At 42.0% G+C, this 25864-nt stretch overlaps 1 protein-coding gene across 1 annotated transcript in view; it reads right to left on the bottom strand.

The window, feature by feature from the left end:
• Positions 1 to 17254, bottom strand: part of LOC124612520 (tumor protein p53-inducible nuclear protein 2) — a 74175-nt gene extending 56921 nt beyond the window's left edge. The window contains 1 exon segment of the mRNA XM_047140779.1: positions 17207 to 17254. The gene's annotated coding sequence lies outside the window, so the exon portion shown is untranslated.
• Positions 17255 to 25864: the final 8610 nt, after the last annotated feature.

Raw genomic sequence — 25864 nt, 5'->3', positions numbered from 1 at the left:
CACGGCCACCGGTGCTCACAAACACAACGTGCGAGTTCACTAGCTACCACACCACACCACAGCACGTAAGCAGCTTACCGGTGTCGTCAACCCCGTTCTTTATTCAAATCGAGGATGGCAGGTGGCAAGATGCGACGCGAGCTGGGTCGCGGGCCCGACTGCTGACGCAGTTTGTAAACACTGAGATACCGCCTGCTTGGCAGGCTTCGCTATACTACAGTGGCGCTGCACGCGAATGCCGCCTGTGACGCAAAGTAGTTTTTATTCAGAATGTTCTAATACCGCTCCAGTCACAGTTTGTTTACACATGGTTCACATTTTACTTATGCTACGCGTTTCACGGCACAGCCTTCATCATCGGGCATTCGTGGCAGTACAAAACATATTTAATATATAATTATAAATTTTTTCAACATTATTGTTGTTGTTGCTTATGCTGAAATTTAAAACCGCATGTTCGAGGAGACAAAACTGTGTCGTTGAGAAAACGGTTCATCATACGCGGGTTATTGTAATGGCAAGTAATTTAAAAGGTCACGTATCTGTGTGGATCAGCTCTTGAGTTGTTCTCTTGCTGCACTGTCATTCTACCAACATTGCAGTTGATTAGTGTGTCACTTACTAGGATCTGGTATATTTTGGATTTTGGCAGCAACACGTCCCTCATCATACTGGTAACCATTCAGAACTAATCTCAGATGACTGATTGAAATTGGCCGGCCTGGGTGGCCGAGCGGTTCTAGGCGCTGCAGCCTGGAACCGCGCGACCACTACGGCGCAGGTTCGAATCCTGCCTCGGGCATGGATGTGTGTGATGTCCTTAGGTTAGTTAGGTTTAAGTAGTTCTAACTTCTAGGGGACTGATGACCTCAGAAGTTAAGTCTCATGGTGTTCAGAGCCATTTGAACCATTTGAAATGATTAAAATAAAATTTTAAAATCTTGAACATGGCTGGCGGCAGCAACTATTAATCCAACCTTCGTGAGGAACAGGTAGAAAACAAACAAATCAGTTGCAGTAGTAAAAAGGTTTATTAAAGCCCTTTTGAGCTGGGTTTACGTCTTTAAAAATTTCGTCTTCAAAAGGCATGTTAAGATGCAGGTATATGTATATATAAAATAGGTGCATAGACAAGTATGTGTATGCATGTATTTTAAGAAGTAGATAATGTTAAACATTTTGGGAGTCACTCGTCAATCCTTCCGAAGAAGACCTTTTTAAAGACGTCAAAACCTATGTCAAATGGTTTTAATAAACCTTTTTACTATTGCAACCGATCTGGCTGTTTTTCCACCTTTTCCTCGCGATAACACTCGCTGCATAAGGTTTTCTCCACAGTTATTTAATGCATCAGTTATTTCATGCTACTCTGCTATCTCGGCACTGGTGCATACAAACTATTTGTGTAACCTAACTGTATTACTGTTGAAGCACACGAGATCGTACACAGCGATTCGGCACACAAATGAAGTACAGCAGCGCAAGAACGAAAGTTTAGTATAGCATAATGCAGAATACTCCAAGATTGACTGATTGGTTGCTTGATTGATTGATAATGACAGTGATGCCTTAAATTACTTGAATTTACAACAGATAAGTTACATTTTTTTTAGAGCCTTGTTTTTTTTTGCTTTGTCTCAGTCAAGATATTCCTAACGTTCTGCAGTACATCCTACAACTAGGCTATATATTTAAAATACCTATGTATACTGAAGTTAAGATAGTTTTACATTCTTCAGTGGCTGATAATGTGCCCTATGCTTTATTTCATAATATTTTTGAAGTGAATGTACTTCGCGTCATAACCGACGAACGCGCCAAATTCGAAAATGAAATAAGGAAGATGAAGTGTTTAACGCCCCGTCGATAACGATGTCATTAGGGACGGAGCGCAAGCTCGGATTGGTGAACTAAATAGGCCGCATCCATTTTCAAAGGAACCATCCTAGCGTTCATAAAAATCAAATGTTCAAATGTGTGTGAAATCTTATGGGACTTAACTGCTAAGGTCATCAGTCCCTAAATTATCCAAAGGACAAACACACACGCCCATGCCCGAGGGAGGACTCGAACCTCCGCCGGGATCATAGCGTTCACAATAGGCGATTTAAGGAAATCACGAAAAACCTTTTACCTGGATGGCCGGACACTGCTTTAGATGCCGTCCTCGCGAATACGAGTCCAGTGTGTTGACACTGCCTTATAGTCTGCTCGCTCGTCAGCTACGCGGCTCACACGATGTTTACACTTGGCAAAGTGCGACATTCACAGACTGAACACTGCATGACACCCCGCCAGCCCGCGAACGCTCCCGACGCCATCGCGAGACGGTTAGCATTCATTGTTCTAAAGGCGTGTCCCACGCACGGGCAGCGTGGCACTGCCAAGGCCAGCTGACGCAACACTTGTGGCTTATGAATATGTGGACCTGCCGCAACACGCATCGGCAGACTTGTTTACGTACGAAAGATCGGAAAGAGGGGGAGGGGGAATGTCCTTGTTTGTGTTGCCGAATCAGCTCTCCTCCTAGATATCAGCGCAGGCATATTCAAGAAACACAATACAACGAAACGAAGCGGAACGAACGTGTTGGCGATAAGATATGTAATAGGCTTGACATCCATTCACAGTAATGAGATCTCTTATGCCTGCAGCACTTATTGGTAAAGGTTCTGTGTCTTGCTGGTTAGTGACAGCGTGTGTCACGGGGATTCACGCCTTTTTGGTACAGACTGTCAGAAGAGTGACTGTGAAACTGAGTTCCTGACGTTTTCAGTAGACATGTCTCGTGAACGACGAAGAATCAGGACTGAGAAACCGTCGCATTTGTTAAATGGAGCAACATGTTGCGGACATCAGCCTTCAGGAATAATCAAACAGGAAGCGAGCTTTCTCCATCGATACAAAGCCGTTAAAATATTGTGTTGTCCGTGGGAGACGCATCAGTGCGTGTCGTGGAGAAACAGAAATGGAGGTTCTGGCTGTGTCACTTTGATTCTTGTCTGTACAGCGGTGAGAAATTTGCAGACCCTGGCTTCTATACATGCATTCGGATCCTGCAAATAACTGAAGTACCTGGCAGAGGGTCCTTCCGTTTTACCAAACATTTGGGGTTGATCCCGTTCCTTTCGGATATGTAACGCGGCGGCAGTGATTGCCGGAAGACTTCAGTGGGTGCTGTAGTTAATCTGTCTTCGTGGTTCCCACAGGTACAATACTTAGGGAGCTGTAGTACATTCCTAAATTCTTCACTGGTTCTTTGAAACTGTAAGTAGGATTTCGCGTCGTACAGTTGAGGTATTTCATTTTTCCATGACGTCCTCCCATGGGTCAAACCGACCTGTGATCGCTGTATACGTTCAGTTTCCTTCGTTGCCTTGTTTCGTATAGGTCCCAATACCTTTATCGACACCCCAAGGTGGGACGCAAGAATCTTTTTGTGAGCGGTCTCCTTCTGTAGAATAACACAGTTTTTCCAGTACTCTGCCGATAAACCGAAGTCCTTACCTACGACGGACCGTGCATTTCATATCCATGCAGCCAGGAGGCGGGCTTGCTCTATCGGTATAAAGTCCTTAACTCTCAGCCGGCCGAAGTGGCCGTGCGGTTAAAGGCGCTGCAGTCTGGAACCGCAAGACAGCTACGGTCGCAGGTTCGAATCCTGCCTCGGGCATGGATGTTTGTGATGTCCTTAGGTTAGTTAGGTTTAACTAGTTCTAAGTTCTAGGGGACTAATGACCTCAGCAGTTGAGTCCCATAGTGCTCAGAGCCATTTGAACCTTAACTCTCATTGTTCTGTGTGCATATCGAAACAACACAACAATTGGGGGCTCTGCTTTGGATCAGTCTAGCGCTGGAAACTGCTGGGTTAGGGGTGACAGATGGGAGACTTGCCGTGACGTGAAACGCTGTAGCACTGTCACGCTTATACATTCGATTGTCGATAAGGAATCGGTGACGTCCGTATGGTGGGTGCGACCGCTCCTTCCTCGCCACCTGCTTGAATACGGCGTGCGGTAGGAAACTGTCAATATCGATTCTATCCACACAGAATCGATCTCTCATATCTCCTGCATGTCTCATTCTTTTCGAACGCATCCAAATTAGCAAAAAAACTAGTGTGTTAATATTAACGAGAGAGGAGTCGCTGTTGCCAGATACTGGTGACATATTCAGTAGGATGGCGATTCAAATCACCCTCCGGCCATCCTAGTGTAGGTTTTCCGTGGTCTCTCTAGATCTATTGAGGCAAATACCGGGATGGTTCCCTTGAAAAGGAAAGTATGTTGTCCATCCACCTCCGATCCGATTTTGTGCTCCGCCTGTTAGGACCTCACCTTCTTTCCCGTTGATGTTTCTGAAACTCTAAATTTATCTGGAACAATTTCATTGAAAGTGAATCCACGAAAAAGTGAACCTATCTCGGCGGATGGTGATCTCAATGGTTAGGAGCATTTCTCGCCAAGGTTCTGGTTTCTAGTCCCGATGCGGAAGTTTCAGTAAATAATGTGTTTTTGTTTTCATATCTGGGGCCGGAACTGTTGCAGAGATCAAGAAGAGAGAGGGGCAACATATTGAACGCTTTTGTTTGCTATATTCAGCGTTAAGTGTCCATCCGCTTTTGGGCGCTGTTGATGGGAGGCTGTGAGGATAAGTGCTAGAGTAGACAGCCGCATGTAAGGCATACAGCTGGGAAGGCACAGCCTCTTCTCACTTCCGGGAAATGCCGAAACCGTGCGGCGGTAAACGCCGCCGGGCTTCCGGAAAGGCAGGGGGGCTTCGCCTGGCCCAAACACGGGAACGCCCTAGCCGCCTGCCGGAACCAGCTTATAAACAGCTACGGTCAAACGCTCCCTGTCTGGCAGGGGGTTGCTGCATTTCCTAGGCAAAATTCTAAGGCATCTCTCAAACCACAAAGGGAAGTCTCTTTCGGGCTGAACGACCATTCTTATGCAGTTCACTGAAGAGCTTACAATGAGACACACGGTAGACGCTAAAACACTGAAGTGTTAGGAGAGAACTTCCACTCGCGAAAGTACCTGTGTAGAATAAACAACGAAATTTCTTACTACCATTCTCCCCGAGTAGGCAAATTTCACATCTATGTTGACGGCTATGACACAAGATGGTTGTTCATCAAGTTACGGAGTCAGGTGCCGCAGTGTTTAAGATACTCTCTGCACTCTACGAGTGAAAATCGAATCTCTCTTGCCCGCATCTCGTGGTCGTGCGGTAGCGTTCTCGCTTCCCACGCCCGGGTTCCCGGGTTCGATTCCCGGCGGGGTCAGGGATTTTCTCTGCCTCGTGATGGCTGGGTGTTGTGTGCTGTCCTTAGGTTAGTTAGGTTTAAGTAGTTCTAAGTTCTAGGGGACTGATGACCATAGATGTTAAGTCCCATAGTGCTCAGAGCCATTTTTTTTAATCTCTCTTAAGCCTTTCCGAGGTAGGTTTCCGCAAGTTTGCTAAATCGCTTAAGGCGAATGGCAGGATGGTTCCTCTGAAATCGCAAACGCCCCAGTGTTTACTAGAAACGTATGCGTTAATCCAAAACTCAAAGTCAAAGCATCACGAAAGCAATGAAGGGAAATAAAATTTACGAAACGAAATAAGTTCGATATGTGGTACAGCGACGCACGTCCATGAAATAGGAACAACTACAGCTCAAATTTTCGTAAGAAAATCTGTAATATAGTTTACTGATTAAGAGAAATTAAAAGTAAATCAAATAAAATAAACTCTTAAAATACACGCACCACGAAGTACTGTAATTATCCGAATGGGTCCGAAATCGGCCAGGAATATCACTGATTGGAGTAGAATTGTCTTCATCGATGAGTCCAGTTTCGAACTAAGCCCCGATGACCAACGAACACGCGAGTGAATACGTCCCGGGCAGCCGTGGCATACCAGCCTGACTGTTGCCCGCCGTTCTGCCCGACAACCAGGAGTTATGGTCTGGGGTGCCACTTCATTTCATTTTGTAGCAGAGCCCCTTATAACACAGCGTTACGTCGACGATACGCTACACCCCGCCCAAGCCATCCAGGACTTATAGATTTCAGCAAGGTAATGCCCGCCCTCACGCGGCAAGAGTTTCTACTGTTTGTCTTCGCGCTTACCAAGTCCTTCCTTGGCCAGCGAGGTCGCCGGCTCTCTCCCCAACTGTGAACGATTGGAACATTATGGCCAGCGCCCTCCAACGAGCTGAGGATTCAGGCCATCGAACTCGCCAATTCGACAGAACTGGGCACGATAACCCTCTTCAGGACACCCAACAACTCTTTCAATCAGTGCCAAACCGAATAACTTCTTGACCGGCCGGAGTGGCCGAGCGATTCTAGGCGCTACAATCTGGAACCGCGCGACCGCTACGGTCGCAGGATCGAATCCTGCCTCGGGCATGGATACGTGTGCTGTCCTTAGGTTAGTTAGGTTTAAGTAGTTCTAAGTTCTAGGGGACTGATGACCTCAGAAATTAAGACCCATAGTGCTCAGAGCCATTTGAACCATTTTTGAATAACTTCTTGCATCAGGACCAGAGGTGGTCCAACGCGTTACTGAGTTACTCAGCTTGTGAAGCTCTTTCTCTTGAATAAACTACCTAATTTTGTGAAATTGTATTCATTTGTTTCTTTGTAAATGTGCATGACATTTACCGAATTCCGTCCCATTCGGATAATTCTTTCGTGGTGCTTTGGCGAAGGAGAAAAAAGATTAATAGAAAATTTTCCCAAAATAAGACGCTCGCCAGCGTTTGGTCCTTTCTTGCAGCGTGCGGGCCCCTTTCAGGATCTTGCGGCAACCTGCCTCCCAACGAACGGACGCAAGAACCGCGCAACCGTTACAAGGGACGTCACTGACTTTGTAGTTCGTGGCGGTCGATCTGCCGCGTGCACTGGCTTCTTAGCGTTTCCTCTCTTCTACTGGCGTCAACAATCCTAAAGATGGTCTGAACACCCTTGTGCTTTATAATGGATGCACGTACTAGAGGTGCCTCCACATACGAGGGCTCCGAACCGTAAGTCGACTTCATTTTTCACATTGACAAATCAGGGATTTATCAAGCGTTAAGTAACATGAAGTGGTCCACAGACTGACAAGTTGTCTGGCACCCCCTACGGTACCGAGCCACATAATCTTTGCTTAGGTATAGTGTATACTGATTTGAACCATTGGGGTCTCATTGTATAAGCGAAAAGAAACCGTAGATTCAAAATCGTCTGTGTAATTGTGTTGTTTTTTTTTAATCTGCAAGTTTACTTGGAAAAAAAAACTAAATGACAACGAAATGTATCAGAGAAATTTAAAAAAAAACGGTTTCCCGCTGTAAAGTACAGTTACTCGTATAAAAATGGCCTGATAAAAGACCTCATGGTTCGATTAACAAAACTGAAGCACACAGGTGAAGTCTAGTTGAGACAAACCTACAAACCGAGCCACATTAATTCATCATTGTTTGTCATAGAATATTTAACCGCAAGGAATTTCCGAGAAGATTTTTAGCCAGACGTTGGCTGGACACGAATCACAAGCAATTATGCTCGGTTGTGCCCCTTACAAGACTCAACGGGGAACTTGTAGAAAGATAAAGCGACGCAAGCCTGCCGAGAGAACGAAAGAGTCGAGACAGAAAGAAAATAAACACACGAAGAATCAGTTAAGTTAATTCTGTAGAAATTGCTTTTGAAATGGTGAGAACATTCTCATCTCAATAGGAGAGTTTAAATGCGGAACGTTTAATTGTTTTAACCTTCTGCAAATCTGTTTCCTTATATACTACTCCCTTACACTTGTTAGATCTCATTACTCATATTCGACAAAAGCGTAATTTTTCATTACGTTTTTCCTGCATGGCATGAAAATGACATTTCTGAAGCACCGCACGCTCATTGCTATTTCTATCGTCGTCATTACTATTATTATCGCCTTTTAACAACGGTTGCAGTCAGCTCTACTCGAGGTTACTTCCAGCTTCCCGAAGGGTAGATCTGGTGTGTTAAGTGATTTTTAAAATCACAGCACAGATCTGGCCGGCTCCCGTCAGCAATATACCTGGTACTTCACTGACTTTACTACGTCCTGGGACTCTAGACTTTTCCCCTGACGGAACCCACTTAGAGACCCCTGGTACAACACCTTGTTTATTTTGAAGATTAATAAAACTTTCAAAAAATGAGAAATACTTGTTTTACTCAGCGATTACTTCAGCTGTAAACCGTAACTAAGTCATAATAAAAAATTAGTATTGTGAAAACACAGAAAAAAACTCCCATGTCATTAACAGTTATCGCGTAGCAGTTACTTATTTCCCGTAGAACACCACAGTTCAGAAAACCCTGCTCTGGACAGAGCGCGCTTCAGGGTACATGCTAGTGATCCGAGGGTAGCAGTGACGACGGTGGTGACATAATTTTTTACATTCCTCATTTATTATTATTATTATTATTATTATTATTGTTACTTACTACTCATTTTCCACATGTATGTTAACTTGCTAAAGATGCCTTGTCAGATGCAAGACAGGGTTGGTTGTAGCCCCTAATATTGCCACGTGGCATAAAAGTATGAATAAATAACATAATACTGACGCAATGGATTTAACGTACACCAGCGATAAGTATTTTATTGTCCAACTGTTCGACATTTCTATGTCGATCGATTCGGTAGTACACAACCTGGTTGCAGGTTCACCACTTCTCACGGTAGATTTTAGTAGAAAGTAATATAAATGTAAGAGTTACCTATTACTTCCCACCCCCTTTGTATTATTCAACTCTCATTTACGTTAAATGTACGTAATAGTTACCGTGGTACTGGAGAGATATTCATCCGCTTTGTAATACAGCATTTCTTAATCTGCCTTGCAGTTCTAGTTATTTATAACGAGAAGTGTTAAATAAGGAGCGAACGTAGAGCTCGGGATAATCTGTCGACCAACCTGTCACCACAATCGCTACTTAGATTTCACATCAATTTGGCTTTGGTAACTCGTAAGCTAATCTAGACCTGGGGCTACGCTACAGATCAGTCTGACACCACAACCAAGATTTCTGACGGTGGGGGAACCATCGCGGTCCATCCCAACAGATCTTTACTACGTATATCTGTAAAGTATGCAAAATTAGACCGTGAGGAAACAACGTAAAGCAGGGAAAACGTATGCAGAGTGGGTATAAACAGTTGCACAGCGGACGCAGGGGAAGGCGTTTAGTTCGGCAGGCTGGCGCGGGCGCTCGTGGTGTCGCTGGTGCCGCTGCTCGCCAGCTGATCTCGCGTCCGCCGCCAGCTGGCGCGCCAGCTGAGCCGTGGCCTTGCTGCGGGACAGTGTGTGCCCCCACCGCCTCCAGAGCCTGCCGTGCCAGCCTAACGACTTTCTTCTGATCCGACCGACAACATCGCCTGGACCTGAAGCGGCAGCGCTGTATAGTCTACGCGGGCCTGCAAAGCGCTCGATAGGTTTTCCAAATGATTTCAGTGTTCTCTCTGTTGCAATACACAACCCATTGTGGCCGTATTAGCTTGCAAATGCATAACACAGTGCCTGCCCATTCCAGAAATGAGTCAGAGATTAGACGCTTTTGTAAATACGCAAACTATAATCTTTATGTAAGACGATGCATAAATCGGTTTAATACTCTTCCATTTTCTAAGAATCTCGGTGTCTCACAAAATATGCACCTATAATGAACAATCTGACGTGTTCATTGCTAAGCCGTCCTGCTGTTCCGAAAATAGTGTTTCTAAAACTTGTTTCAACGCCAATAATCCGTTTTATGATCTGTAAATACAAAGTAACAAAGTATAAATGAGGTATTCTGTAATAGCAAGAACCAAGTCTAACGCAACATACAGCAGAAATAGAGCTAATAGAAAGTCACCATCAAAGAAAAAAGGATGAACACGGACTCGTGGAAGACCATTTCGATTTCCGGCAGCCAACTGGGAAGGCGAGAAGCTATTCTAGCACTCAGTATCTTGCACCTCAATAATATGCGTACTTTGAAAAGATATACGAAACCGGAAATTAAAGATGATAGCGACGACTGATATCAAAATCGCCAGAAGCGAAATACAGCATTAGATAAGACCTGTTATTTAGGCAATAAGATTACAAAGGCAACACTTTCTGCACGGAGATAAGAAAAATGTTGGAAACAAGAAAACATGTAAATAATACAACTACTGGTAAACAAGTCAGTACGGAAAAAAATAAAACATGTTCGAGCTTTCACTGTCGTTTGTTTCTAAATGGTCGCCAAAGCAGGACTCCTTGACGTTCTCATCGCTTCTTTTCAGTTGCCAATTAAGACGCGACATGGAAGAAGATAAACAAGTAACAAATGAGCAGACAAGAAATCCAATGAAGGAATTTCACATGAAATAAACGAAACCAGAAGCACCGTTACCATTGTTTAGAAGACGAAAACGCGAACAGTTGGGGTGAAAAAGATGAAGAAGGCCTTTGCCAAAAATTACAGAATTATTCTAGAGATAAAGAAAGTCAGATATATCAAATACGGGTATGCGAAACAAAGTTATCTATAGATGGACACTGCGACAATGCCTGTAGAAAATGACCATAAAACACGGTCCGACAGTTAACAACATTCACCGCGTCTAGTCGTACACCAACAAGTTAGAGAAGCTGTTGTCAGTTTCTTATTATTTAGCAGCAATTAAGAACTAAACACCTGTTTCGCGATAGCAAGCCTTTATTAAGTAGCGGATGTCAGATGGCCGTGATGCAACCGTTGTGTAATGCTAAAATTGATTTGGTGCGCAGTTTAAGAGAGAATTTTATTTTGCCACCCTGTAGGAAATGCATACCCCGTGTAGGTTTTAAACTAAGAGTGGTTCCCCAAAATCGCTTTTAGCGGATCCTTTTGAAAAAGAAACATCACATTTTCATCATCCTCTTTCAATTCGAGCATTCCCAATAACCTCCATGTCTACGGGACGTTAGTCCACCATCTTCCTTTTCTTCTTTCTGGGCCGTTGACCTTCCTGGACGTAAGTGCCTCTGCTTATCCCTGTTACGTCACGATTACCCGTACAACTGGTAGTAAGTAGTATTGGACCGCTAAGCCGGCCGAAGTGGCCGTGCGGTTAAAGGCGCTGCAGTCTGGAACCGCAAGACCGCTACGGTCGCAGGTTCGAATCCTGCCTCGGGCATGGATATTTGTGATGTCCTTAGGTTAGTTAGGTTTAACTAGTTCTAAGTTCTAGGGGACTAATGACCTCAGCAGTTGAGTCCCATAGTGCTCAGAGCCATTTGAACCATTTGGACCGCTAAGTAGTATAAAAAAGGCAGATGTGGAAATGTAATATACGAATTTTCTGTTTAGATGTTAATCGTGGGGAATACGAGTAAGTAACAATGCTTTTCATATATGAGAACTTCAGATCTGTTTGATTGTGTTATGGCAATTATAGCTCAATAAAATGAAAAATGACAACAAGCGCTGTTCACGTACAAAGGATTCTGGCTTGTTTACCTGGTACAACCGTCCACCTTTGTGTTTTCACAAATTAACCTCTGCAGATGCCGCTATAAGTTCTAGTAATAGACCTTGACTACCGTTTTCGAAAATATTCTTGTTCTGTTTCTGTTCTGGACATATTACGATCTAATGATTGTGGCTACACTCGACCTGAGAAAAAAATTAAAGTTGCAATTCAGCTGGTAACAACTCCCATTTTTTTTCTATAAAGTACAATCTCATATCGAGATGGGGCGTTACGTAACAAGATGTAAAGAAAAAGAAGGTGAACTCGTTAGGTGTCACAGTCAATATACAAAAGAGTATCTCGTGTTACGCTCACGGTTTGCGCCATAAAAGTACGCAATGCAGCTTCTACTCTAATGAAGCAGCGACAAAAGGACACAGTATACAAGCTGCCGCGCTTTCTGACGTCTGCAGTATCGACATAGGCTGAATAATCCCAGCATTATTACCGTCATGAGGTTACGCACCTTTGCTTGAGTAACGGACGATGTGCATCACAGTCGATCCCTGGAAACTGGTTTGACAAATTTACTTTTGAAGCAGAATTATAGATCTCCTCTGGCGTGGAACTGTTCCGACCTGTCGTTTCATTTATTAATCACACGTATATAGCTCTTCCCTCGGATGGAGGGCGTTAGGTAACTAACCCATACTGCTTTTGTCTCGGCAGAGTTGAACGTCCGCGGGCAGCGAAGGCCACACACAAGGAACTTGAGCTCGCTACGATTCACTGAAAACAACGGGAAGTCTATTCACAGAGACCACATTTGAACTGAACGAACGTATTCAACATCTTGAACAGTGCTATGCAGTTTCTTTCCATACCTAATTTTCATTGATTTGTTCTTATTCCATTGGACCAATCAATCAAATCATGCACAGAACTTACTGAATAAAAATATGCACGTAATAGAACATTGAACTGTGAAATGTAATTACGAAAACGAGATAGAAAAATAATAACACGTATCAGAACTAAACTAATGATCGGTAAATAAAGGTAAAGGTGTCATCCATGTTTTATCACTAGGAACCATCGTGTAATTCGCCAATAACGATCTGGAAAGAACATGAAAACCGTAAACTAGATAGCACAATGGTAAATAAGCATGTATCGGTGAATGCAGACTTTCCTGGCGAATACCACTGATGAAAAGCTCTCGGGTTTCCTGTGTTAAAATACAAGGCTGGAAACCCGACCACTTTTCATTAAGCCTGTATCTTCTCGCATTCTCCTACTTTGCAGTGGATTATAACGAATTACAAATAGCAGAACACAAATCGGTGCACCAACAAATATCGCTACAACCAACAGCAGTTTGCCTAGAGGAAGTCAGCAATTTGGGTTTGAAAATCTGTGCTGTGTTCCTAGCAGCCCTCAGCTCTTGTGGAAGGCTGTGCGAGATACGTAAAGCAAGAAGCAGCAGAGTGTTTTGGACATTGGTGAAGAATATGGTCTGTTGCATCAGGAAGAGCATCCGGCCATTAACATTGCGAAATCAGAAAGTAGCACGCCAACCCTGTGGCGACGAAGGAGAGGAAGTTAAGGATGTGCCCGCAGTATAAAGGTCTTTCCTCCGCCTTGTCTGCACGAAATAGAGCCTGCTGTCCCTTCTAAATAAGTTAATTTTTTATAATCAAATACTCCAAAGGCGACTAGATGTACTGTGATCTACGGTAACATCCCCCCCACCCCCACCCCCCGCAATTAGACGTGCCGCAATGTCAGTATGAAGATATCCGGCTTGTTAAACATAGACTGTTGAAGTAACGACGGGTATGGTCGTTGTAATACGATTTGAGTTAAAAAGATTATTAACAACTGAATTAATTTGGTTCAGTGTTCTCATTATGAGAACAGCCGCAGGCAACTAGACCTGTGAAATACATCACACAGGTGGACTGTCATACATTAATGCGTCCGCTTCGGTAGCTTCGCGCTCAGCGCTGCGGATTGCTAACTGAAGGGGCTCGGGTTCGATTCCAGGACGGGTCGGAGATTTTCTCCGCTCGGGGACTGGGTGTTGTGTTGTCCGTACGTTCGTATCGCCATAACTGACGTTCCACTCTTGAGATGGCTCTGTGGGCACGTTCGAAAGCCAACAAAAAATAATAACAACAAAATGCGGAATTTCAGAGTCTGGAAGCAATGTGAAGTATTGCGACGAATGCTTTCACTATGGAAAGTGTGTTTTGTCTGTTGCCGCTGCACTAGGTCACGGATGCTGTGTTTGTGTACGCCGCGATGTTATCTGTTGGCAAATGGCTGCTAAGAAACAAAGACGGTGTTACGTAAAGGCGTTCTATATCGGCTCTGCTGGCGTCATAATACAACACCTCTGCTCCGCGCACGTCAATCCTACCGCCAGTTGAAGCAAACACACAAATCAGTTGCTTTATTCACTTGGTTTCTTTTGTCAGGTTCAGTAGGTATTCAGTGAGCCAAATTACTCGATCGTTCAACGACCGTGAGATGCTTAACTCACGGAAGAATAAAACTGGTATTGGAAATCTGCTGGGAAGCGAACACATTTCTATTACGATAGCCAGTAGCGACGTATTGAGACGTAAGTCGTAATCACCAACTGGTTACTGCAGTGCCTTAAGAAGATCGTAATTGACACCATAGGTCGTTGTGACCACCCTTTTCTGGGATTACAATACACTATGAGAACTATAGAGTTACCCGTAACTGTACTACACAGAAAAACAGGGTGAAAATAAGCGATGCACAGCAGCTTTCGCATTTCAGTTTCTGGCTGCATATTATGCTTGCCTCGAAGGTAGTGTTAGTCGGTTTCTGCTAAAGATCCATAACGTTTTACTTAACACGACAGCTTTGCAGTCTATCTTCAGTCCGAACATTGAAGATAAAGAACATCACTGATTATTTGACTACCTTGTGATGTTAAAATATGACGAGCGTGTCATGTTATAATTGAGTCATAGTTTCTTTTTGTCATGGCATGTCCCAAGTGCTAAGCCATCAAGTAATACTCTTAAGCCTGGCGTTTTTTTACGCGTATCAATTGTTATTCGAAGGGGAAAAACAATACTTTATTGCAAGAATCACTTTCTTCTCTTGTGTCAGCGTGCGGGAAGTGGCGTCAAGGTCAACGTGACAATATCCGGCCTTTACGGCCTGTCACATGAATAGTGCATGATCGTTACCTCTGAACGTTGTTAAAACCTACTGAAAAAGAAAAGGCTTGTTAACTATGAAGTAAGTTTCCTTATTTGTATTAATCATGTAGCCTCTTAGATCTGCGTTAATGCGTAGCGGGAAAAATGTGTAATGGAGCACATTCGCAGGAGAACGGCAGATATAATAAAAGAACTGCTCACTGGTGACGCCATCAGCTTGCGAAAGCTTTGTGTTCTTGACAGCGACTTGAACGTCGCCTTTCATATCGCGAAAGCAAACTGGTAGCCCGCCCTTCATCAACGCTGTAATTGTTGAAACATTTTGTGTCCATTTTCCTGATCACAAACTGCAAATGATATTTCACGCAGGTGATACCAGTGTCAGATATGAGGAGATAAATCGTAACAAATGTGACAAGATAATTCGTGAATGATCCGTTCGTTATAGAGAACGAACAGTCCTTTCATTTGATCGACGTGTAACGTCTTGTTTTCTGTGCCGTTAACAATGACAATATTACATTTTATTCCAAATCGGAAGCGTTTCGTTTTCGGTAATTCAACAGAAACATCGACAGAGAAGGCCACTCTCTCTTTGCTATCGACCAAAGTGCAGCAGAAAACGACAAAATAACGCAGAACTTTTTATCAGCAAAAACACCAATATTTCAACTAATACATCAGCAACTGAAACAATTACTGAGAAATATGTTTCGTAAAATAAGGACATAATGCACAATGTAAAACGAAAGACAGTTTCCGCTGTTTTACACAGCATTATTTTTGTAAATATTCGGAAAGAGTTCGTTAAGAAGAGGGACACTAACTCAGCCATATGATTTACGGAAAGCAAAGAAACATTTATCAGCATGCGCGACGAGGATTTGAGTCCGCTTCTCCTAAATAAGTCTCCAAAATTTGAAGAAACTGTGTTTTGCTTTCGGAAAGCAAACGTGAGATACAGTCTTTGAGTTTGGTAAACGAAGTCGTAACTCGAGGTGGAAATGCCAAGGGCAGTAGTTTCGAAACTTAACATAAACTGATACAAAACCGCAACAAGTCATTGTATATATTTTTTCGTTACTTTATCGTTACCAGATCGAAAGAATTTTGGCTCAACTCCAGACGGATATGCTGTTTACAGTGCTCAAAGCACGTTAACGTATCACTTGCCATTGCGGGCAGATACGGCGAAGAGAAAGCTCGATGACCCGCATGTTAATTTTGCACGTAGTAAATTAAGGGTCTCAAAAAACACCAGAGACAGGCTACAATAAACGAACAGACGTTAGTTGTCAGCTGTTGATCGAGATCGCATTTATGCTTGCGATTTTCGTCGGAGTATGCAATTATAAACTTTATCCTAAACACTGTGCATGAAGATAAAGTTTGCATCAATTTGTGTAGTTTCTAGAATACACAAACTGCTGACTTATACATAATGCACTTTTACATGCTATAGCTTATTCCGACAGTAATCGCATCGAATGCAAGCGGAGTTTCGTTCTCGTTTTGTAACGCACAACAGAGTTTCGTTTATTTTACTCTTACGCCAAGATATTTGAAATCCATTCTTACTACGCGCAAAATGTGCAAGTGCTTTGTAGTGCGATGTGCCAATTGACGTAAGACGATTATTTCAACACTGTAAATAGCATCTTACAGTGGCAGAGTTTCGACGTTGGAAAGTTTTGAAAAAAGTTGTTTATCTGTTAACAGTGAGATTTAAGGCCATTATTGATTACAGTGGCATACGCTGTATTCCGTGTTTTATTGCCAGTCCAATTCGGTATATATATCGACGTTTGTGTTTGGCCCTAGCAAGCGGTCCTGGTAGCGCTGTGTTGCCAGCTGTAGTCAGCTGATTCGCGCTATTGCGAAATGTCGTCAGGCAAAACTCGGCTGTGACTCACCAGCGCACGCGAAGTGGAGAAGTAAAAGAAATGCAGGCTTTGTTAAATGTCAGAGCCGGGAGGACGCCTCGTATCTGCCGAGCGAACGCAGGTTGGCATTCGCGTCAGCTGTCCTTTGTTTGCTGGCGCGGGTAAGACAAAGGCCGCAGGTTGCCGACACGACGCAGGCCGTTGCCCGGCTGCTGAGACGCGGTTTAAGCTGAGCACAGAAGACGCACACACTACTCCCTAGGTACTCGAACTTATGGGTAGAGGCACCTCGCTTGTTGTACGCCGTAGGCCGTTTTTAGAACAAAGAATATCTATCAGCTACAGAAAACTGCTTCGTACTGCAAGTTTCGCTTGTCCCGTAGTGTTTGCTTAGCGGCGAGTTTACACGTTCGGCGTAGGCGTGAACAGGCGCGGCGGCAGACAAAGGTTTGTCGGTGCGCTGTTGCGAACACCGAGCAGAGTCGAGGCCTGGGGCAGCTGCTCGCTGCCTGTATCGATCAGCGGCTTCGCCTGCCCCGGTGAGAGGTGGTGCACCTTGCAGAGGGGAACGGCTCGCGGGAGCGGGAAGGTCGGCAACGGCGCGCAGCGGTTCAGCGGCTAGCGAAGAGCGCCGCGCTAGGCTGAGCGCCGGAAACTGTGTGTGGTACTCACTGGAGTCTGCGCGCACTGGACGGGGCTGGCGAACCAACTGACGGCGCTCAGCTGACCGGTCGCGCTGTCAGGCAGCCGGGGCGTCGCGGCGGGAGGGGAGGGATGGCTGCCGGTCGGGTGGGGGGCGCAGCGCACCAACAGCTGCGCGAGCCCAGCGACTGTCACTCACAATCGATACCCACGCGCCAGCGCCAGCTCGCTCCCTACTTCGATTTCCAGGCACGTCGTTGGAAACAAAAACATAGCGACATTGAACTTAACTCAGGGGTAGTTCCTACGTTAAGAGTTGTCTCGTATTTTACAGACGTTTTATTGCTCAAGACTAAAGGTTTGAAAACCTATGATTGTAGGTACATTACACACTATTTTTAGAATAAACATATAACTAATTAATTGTTCATTTTCAGTCTGATTTCGAAGAAATCGTCATCTGTCGGATTTGAGCATTTTTGTGTACTAACAAATCTGTAGTAGAAATTCCATTTAGAGTATGCTGTTGGAATTAAATGTAAGTGATCTTGTCCTGAGAGCTTAACAATTTGAAAAATATCAGACTTACTTCGCCACGAATTTGCACTCCTAAGATCGTTCATCGAACCAATAAAAAATCATTACGGATTGGCATAAGGTTCTAATCGTTTATAAAAACTCAGACAAAAATAGTCGCATACATACCACATGCTGATACACCGTTTTCTCAAAGTTCTTACACTTCTTTAGAAAAAATTGTGGTCTTTCAACTTTTACAGCTTTTGTGGTATCCACGAAAGAATGTTTAAGAAAAATTGAGGGGGAATGGAATGGATTCAGTTTCGATTTTTCTTCGTTTAGTAATTTGATATTTATTTTTCTGGAAATACAGATATACTTTCAATTCTTAACACAGTTTCATTACTCAATATTTACCTGACTAGGAAGATGTGGCGCTGTTAATTTTGTAATTGTAAAATAATTACAGGACTAAGAACAGGGCGAAATAATGCAAAGGACGGGAGATGCAAATCTTAAAAAATTCAATAAGTAATAAAGAAAATAAACTCAGTACAGTAATGAAAGCGAGCATCGAACACCCGTCTGTTTCTTTCCATGGAGTTTGAAATACGCAAGTAAATTATTCCATTCTCGGCATTGAGAAAAAAAACCTGCTTACTACTATCAGTTTCTTAGTTCCATTTTCCTTTAGCTTTGTGCGTTGTCATATTTACTCATATTGTTAATATAGCATACACCGTTACCACTTTGTTTGCAACGTAGGACAACACATCCGAAGTTTTCAACTGGGATTAAGTAGAATGTATCATGAGCAACAAGGCGAATGTTTGAATAAAGAAGCTGGTAGTATCCTACAGTTCTCCAATAGCTCTAACATAATAAAACTGTGATTGTGTTAGAACATCCTGCTGAGCAAAACTAGAACGTATGAAAGATTTTCAGGGCAGATTAGTAGATTATTGTAGGATAAATCAACAAATAATTGTTCAGATACGGTGAGTCTTCTCTCTGCTGTTCATGTACGATTACTCATCATTGAATTGGTTTCTCCACATTGGGAAGGAAATTGTCGATGAAGGTTTTATGATAACAGTCTTCTTGACTGTTAACCCAGAAGCGGAAAGATAAGTGAATGGAAAACGTCGAAATGTTTGAGATGCAACAGTATCTATGATATTAACTTGATAAAAAGTCACTTTGTTCTTTCCATAGCCGTTGTACCTTATAATGAGATGATTCTGTTGTGAAATCATCTTTACATCTACTGTTATAATGTCAAACTGCGTTTATTTGTTCACTCAATTCTGAACCATCCCCATTAATCCATATAAAACTGGTAATATTATGACAAGTATATTCCACACTATGGGCACATTAGGGGAGCACGAGTTGGAGTAGCGACAAGACTGTTACCTCTTCTGATGAACAGCAATACATATTTATGTCAAAAGGCTAGTTTGTGTCCTCTAGCGAACTAAAATTCTACCATAAAGCTAAAAATACCATTGAACCTTTCTTTATTTCATTATATCCATTTTTTTTCTTCCTGTATTAATCGAAAACCCTGTTCCACTGCTATATTTGCACAGTATGATGAAATATGTAAGGATTTGGTGGCTGGTGCTTCAAATTTTTAAAATTCCCTGATTACCAAAATCTGTGATACTGACCTTTTGCGGTACTCTGGCGTGTGTTGTTATAGCTTGTTTTCACCTAGGTCATGGAAAAATAACAGAAATTGAATCTCTCTGCCATTCTAGCATAATTGTGGTGGAAGATGAGAAGCACAAAGCAAATAGTAACAATTCGATCAGAAAGTAAACAAAAAGCGAAAAGGAACAAACACGATCTTAGTTATTTCAGTATGAACGTGTAGGGTTACGATTCGCAATATTTTGAAAATCGGTTCATCACTTTTGTACCTAAACACTTACAGCTAACGTTATCTTCGCTTTTGTAAGATAGAACTAACATTTCAATGGACTTTGGCTCGCTTTTTGTATTTCCAAAACGTAAAAGGAGACGTAGTCCCCGCATAGAACCTGATAATGTTGGTCGTTTGGCAACACTAGTGTCCAGGATTCCGATCACTACGGTAGAGCAATCGAAGAAATTCAGTATTTCCTTTATCGTTCCTTTGCATCTAGCAGTACAGCTTCTGTTTCTTTGCGGCTTCTATAGCTCAAGTGTTTGATCTTCTTGTATGTAGTATGCCAATGTTTCTTCTTCATCCTGAGTGGTAACTGAGTATTCTCTGTGGTGATCCTTCATTGGTGTGTCCATGGTTCAATCATTCATTTGTGTTTCTGTACGTTTCTTTTAATATCATTTTGCAGTACTACTAACTCTGCCTGCAAAGGATGATTTTACTAAGAACTGCGGGGCAGGTAGGGGGGGGGGGGACGTTATTGAGAGAGGAGTTAAGGAAATTAACCACAGTAGATCGCAGTATACAATCCAAACATCATGGAGCGCAGATGTTAGTATCCATAAGATAATGAACTTTATAGACCGCTGTATGAGGACAGAACATGGATGAGGTGCTCACCAACCAACTCAGCACACTATGTGGTGAGTCAAAGGCAGTTACCACCTGAACTAAAATACAGAGTGTATCGAAAAGAATCATCCAATTTGGCACGTCTATATTTTTGAAACTAATAAACATATAAAAAGAATTGGAACCGTGTATTAAGGGTGGCACATAGACTGACTTCTGCATGATAATATTGGGTTGGGACTTGATAACTCTATTAGTAAGGGAGTGGTGGGATAATGTCAGCTCTGATCCACTTTATATCAAATTAATTATACAAATTAATTAACTGATCAATTAATTACCACCGCTCTACCTGATGACATCGTGGGTTTTCCCTAGCCGGCACGTGGTCCCTTCCCCCTTTCCGCCGATTCATAGCTAATTTTTGAATTTCGCTCGGTTTTGCATCAGAGTTCTGAGCCACTTTTTTGTCACCCCCCTTGACCTATGAGCCACTTTCCCTCCTCCCCTGCCCCACTGGGACATCCCCTAGTCTTTCTCCCTCCTGTCGCATTAACCTATTGTTCTGTTCTGAACACTTTCCCCCTCCCCATCCCAGTATTCTGTTGTTGAACATGAGTTGCTTCTGGTCAGGGTTAAGGTGTTCCAGTAATATAATTAACTGTATATGGCGAGAAATTCACCCCACTCTGTGACGTCAGTGCAAATACAGTAGACCTCAGTCAACTCGGAGGGTACATTCTCTCCCCTCCCCAGCATCCTATTGGCGGGAAATCCACAAATCGGCCCAAAATTCAAAATCTCGTGGTAAATTCGAATTTTGGTGGTAATTTCAAATGTAATTACACTGTATTGCAAAGGACATAACTATTATACCTTCTTTATTTATAGAAAATCAATTTGCATTTCGCTTGTGTGGTAGGGTGTAGGATACTCTATACTTCATCGTCTACGGACACAGTCTGTGACATCACAATCCAACCCAGAATACGGCAGCAGTCTAACTCCTCCGCCTCCTACATGAGGAAAATTCAAAAATTCGCTGGAAAAACCAAATTTTTTCCCCTTGCTGTGAAGTATGAGAGTTGGGGAGGGGTAGTTGCCAGTGACCAAGCACTAGACAATAACTGATGGCTGTAACGAGGATATTTTCGCTATCAGTCTAGCCAGTACCCCTGTATGGTATTGATGGGTAATAATAATGGGAGAGGAACCTATGGAATAGCCCTCAGCAGGCAGTCGGTCGGTTGGTGCGGGCCAGGGAGGACATCTCCGTGCGGTGCAGTCGCCTGGGTCCGCTGCCGGGCTCTGCGCAGGCTCACAGCGTGTGTGGAGCTGTCCGATCACTACGAGCTTCGTAGTCCACCGACCCACGACGTCAAAGTTGAGTGTGTAACCTTTTGTGTTTGAGTTCTCATGTATTGATGGGTAGCAAGCAGGTCGTTGTGTCGGTCGGTCTGTGGCCATCCCCTGGTTGGGCTCCGACGGATCAAGTATAGTTGGGCTCACCACCTGTGTCACCTAAGTGAATGAGGGCAGACCGACCTCCCTGGAGGCCTACTGAGTGCCACCGTGTTAATTATCTGTTGTCAGCTATTTTAAATTTTAGGCTTATGGTTATTTGTTTTGTCTCTTAAAATTTTGCAAAATTAATTTTTAAATTTATCTTTCAAGCTTAAACACTGTGGGGTCATTCCATCTCAAATCAACTACCAGTCTGAACCTTGATATCTCAGATTTGGAGGAATTTTTTTTTCAGATAATGTACCCACTAACACTAGTTTAAATTTGAAATTCAAAATTTTTCTGACCTTTGGTTTTTGAGCTTCAAAGGTTTAAAAATCAAAAAAACCTCTGTTTTTGATCAATCGATGATTGTTTTAAAATGCTGTAGCTCAAAAACTATACAACATGGAGAGCTCAAACTTGTACCATTGTTTTCCTCTAAAAATTCAAAAAATGGTTCAAATGGCTCTGAGCACTATGGGACTCAACTGCTGAGGTCATTAGTCCCCTAGAACTTAGAACTACTTAAACCTAACTAACGTAAGGACATCACACACATCCAAGCCCGGGGCAGGATTCGAACCTGCGACCGTAGCGGTCTTGCGGTTCCAGACTGCAGCGCCTTTAACCGCACGGCCACTTCGGCCGGCCTCTAAAAATTCCCTTCAATTTGATATGTAACATGACTATGCTACCTAAATCTGAAAATTTTAAACTTTTCCAAAAAAATATTTTTTGAAATTTCCAAAATACATACCCTCGGATTTTTTATAAAAATTGTATGTGTTGTCCAGTCTGACTACATCCATGCAAAATTTCAAGATAGGATCTCAATGGGTTCTTGTATAAAATAATATTTTAGTACCGCAATACACACTAGTGAGGTGAAAAGCAGACTATTTCTATGCTATGAATACTAAGGTAGGCCTATGTAATTCTAACAAACTTAAATTATTATGTTAGCCTTTTTATGCAACATTACCCTCTTATTGTTAGTTAATGCATTAAATGATATTTTAATGCGAGAATAAAATATATAAAAAATAATAACTTAAGAATCTTACGATTTTGTACGACATTCACTTTTTATTATAAAAAAACGTGAGATTTTCATATTGGGTCAAGGCTCTAGTTTTGGCCACTACCCCACTTTTGACCACCTTGATGTAACAGGGAAACTACACTCCATCCTTTCATCATATATTATAAATGGGAGGGAAAACTAAAACATCTGCAGTATGTCTTCATATCAGATTGCCTGAAACATAATGTAGTCGCTTTCTATGTATTCCAGAAAAAACTTCTAGAAATCATAAAGCAAAACTTGCCTTTTGGACTTAAAAAGATTACTTACTTTTCTGATGGCAGCGCTGCACAATATAAAACTAAGAAAAACTTCCTTAATTTGTGTTTGCATTAAACTGATTTTGAAGTTGAGCCAACGTGGGAGTTCTTTGCAACATCCCATGGCAAGAGCGCATGCGATGGCCTTGGCGGAACTGTTAAGCGGCTAGCTGCTAAAGCCAGCCTACAAAGGCCACATGACCAGAAAATCTTAACACCCAAATCACTTTATATATTTGCCATGGAAAACATAAAAAACATTGACTTTGAATATTGCACACGGAGGACTGTGAACTCACCAAAGAATACTTACTTCCTCGGTTTAGTGACTCAAAAGCGATTGTGGGAACACAAAAGTTTCATTCATATAAACCCTGCACAGAGTGTCAAATTACTGTCAAGCCTTATCATTTTAGTCTGGATGAGTCTCTTGAATATGTGACAACACTGAACCAAATAACACTGTCACATATGGGAAATATTACTGCTGGTTTTGTGACAGTAGCATATGACGACTCTTGGTGGCTAGGATGCATTGAAGAAGAATACAATGACATGTACCGAATAAATTTTTTACACCCAAAGGGTCTAGCCCAGTCTTTTTACTATCCACAACCAAGAGATGTATTAGATGTCCCAGGAAATAAAACAGCGAATCCAACAACAGCTACGGGAAGAACCTACACTGTAAGTGCTAAGGAAATGAAGTTGTCGTCTCTTGCTTTGGAAAAATATCTTAAAAGATCATAAAAGAAGCACGTTTAAATTATGTTACACCTACCCTCACTAAACAGTAAGTTGTATAAATATCATGTGTATTAACTTTGTAAATACCAAATAGTATTATAAATACAGTTCTATCCATGCAAATATCAACAAGTTAATCTTTTTCCCAAGTGAAATTACTTATATGCCAATTTCTAATATAACGAACTTGTTGTAAATGATTACAAATAACACTGGAAAACCAAGAAAAAGATAATCTCTGCCATTTACAACTAAGGATGAAGGTGAGTGGCTTTATTCAAAATTTTAGCTTGTAGCACGTATATTACCAATTAAAATGTGTTCACTTCCTTCTGATGCATAGTTAAAAGAATCATGAACATTAAATTAAAACAACACTATATCATTTAATGAAGTAACAAACAATAAGAGGGCAATGTTGCATAAAAAGGCTAACATAATAATTTAAGTTTGTTAGAATTACATAGGCCTACCTTAGTATTCATAGCACAGAAATAGTCTGCTTTTCACCTCACTTGTGTGTATTGCGGTAGTAAAATATTATTTTATACACGAACCCATTGAGATCCTATCTTGAAATTTTGCATGGATGTAGTCAGTTAGACTGGACAACACATACAATTTTTATAAATATTCCGAGGGACGGATTTTGTAAATTTCAAAAAATGTTTTTTTGGAATAGTTTAAAATTTTCAGATTTAGGTAGCATAGTCATGTTACATATCAAATTGAAGGGAATTTTTAGAAGAAAACAATGGTGCAAGTTGGAGCTCTCTAGGTTGTATTGTTTTTGAGCTACAGCATTTTAAAACAATCATCGACTGATCAAAAACAGATGTTTTTTTTGATTTTTAAACCCTTGAAACTCAAAAACCAAAGATCAGAAAAATTTTGAATTTCAAATTTAAACTAGTGTTAGTGGGTACATTACCTGAAAAAAAAATCATCCAAATCTGAGAGGTGATGGTTCAAATCATGTGGTACAATTGGTTGATTTGACATGGAATGACCCTGTGGCCTTCTGCTGTTAAAGATTATGGTAATATATTTTAAAATTTTTGAAGTTTAATTGTGGCCCTCAGCCATTTGTGTTGTTGGTTTTTTTGGGTTTTAAATTATTTTTTTGCTATCTTAATTGAATTTTTTATTTTTTTGAGATTTCTTGTTGGCCTTCTGCGTTTAAAGGTCTATGGTAATATATTCTAAAATCTTCGACTTTCATTGTGGCTTCAGCCATTTGTATTGCACCTTGGGTATGTTGTTTTTTGAATTATTTTACTGCTATCTTATTTGGATTTTAATCTTGTTAAGATTTCTTGTTGGAGGCCTTCAGCCATGAAAGAGTTGCATTCGGTAAAGATTCGGTGATGTGCCGCTTTGGTTGTAAAGGTTATTAAATTAAAATAAATGACAATTAGAAACAGAAACTGACCTCAACCCTTGGCCCTTTCCACAATCCTATTACCTGTTCTACCCAGCGGGTTTAGCTGGTGTCTCATTGTGCTTTCAGCATAGTTATACACATATGAAGTCGTGAAATAATACCATAGATTGAGAATCACAATTGTATAGTGCACATCACAAACGACGACAGTCGAATTACTTTTTCTGTGCATCTGACGTGACGCACCCTATGTGAGCCAACAAGTGCTCAGTGGTTTTTCGAAGCATATAAATAGCTTAGTGGTTAAAAGCCCCTATAAGCAATATTTCGCCACTAAAAGGAAGGTAGAAACCACCAGTTTTAGTGGAAATCCACTAAGTTGGCAACACTAGCCATGTCCTGCATCACAGGACTAGAATATTAAACTTATTTTTGGTTCATGACGAACTGCTGAGAGAATGCTCTACGTCTGTCGTAGGATGCCTCCTCACCTTCCAACTGTCTTGAAGTAATCAAACGCCTCATCGCCTACGAAACCTCTCAAGGTAGCAGCACAGAGGAGTTGTAAATATGAAGTTACTGTGTATCACTTTATAAATTCGGTGATATAGGTGATTTTATTGTGATGATCACCTCTCCCTGAGTAGGTGGGAGATTGAAATTTCATTAAAAGATCTCGTCACAA

Source organism: Schistocerca americana, chromosome 4 (assembly GCF_021461395.2).
Source record: "Schistocerca americana isolate TAMUIC-IGC-003095 chromosome 4, iqSchAmer2.1, whole genome shotgun sequence".
Classification (NCBI taxonomy): Eukaryota; Metazoa; Arthropoda; class Insecta; order Orthoptera; family Acrididae; genus Schistocerca; species Schistocerca americana.
This window is presented reverse-complemented; position numbering and strand designations above follow the sequence as displayed.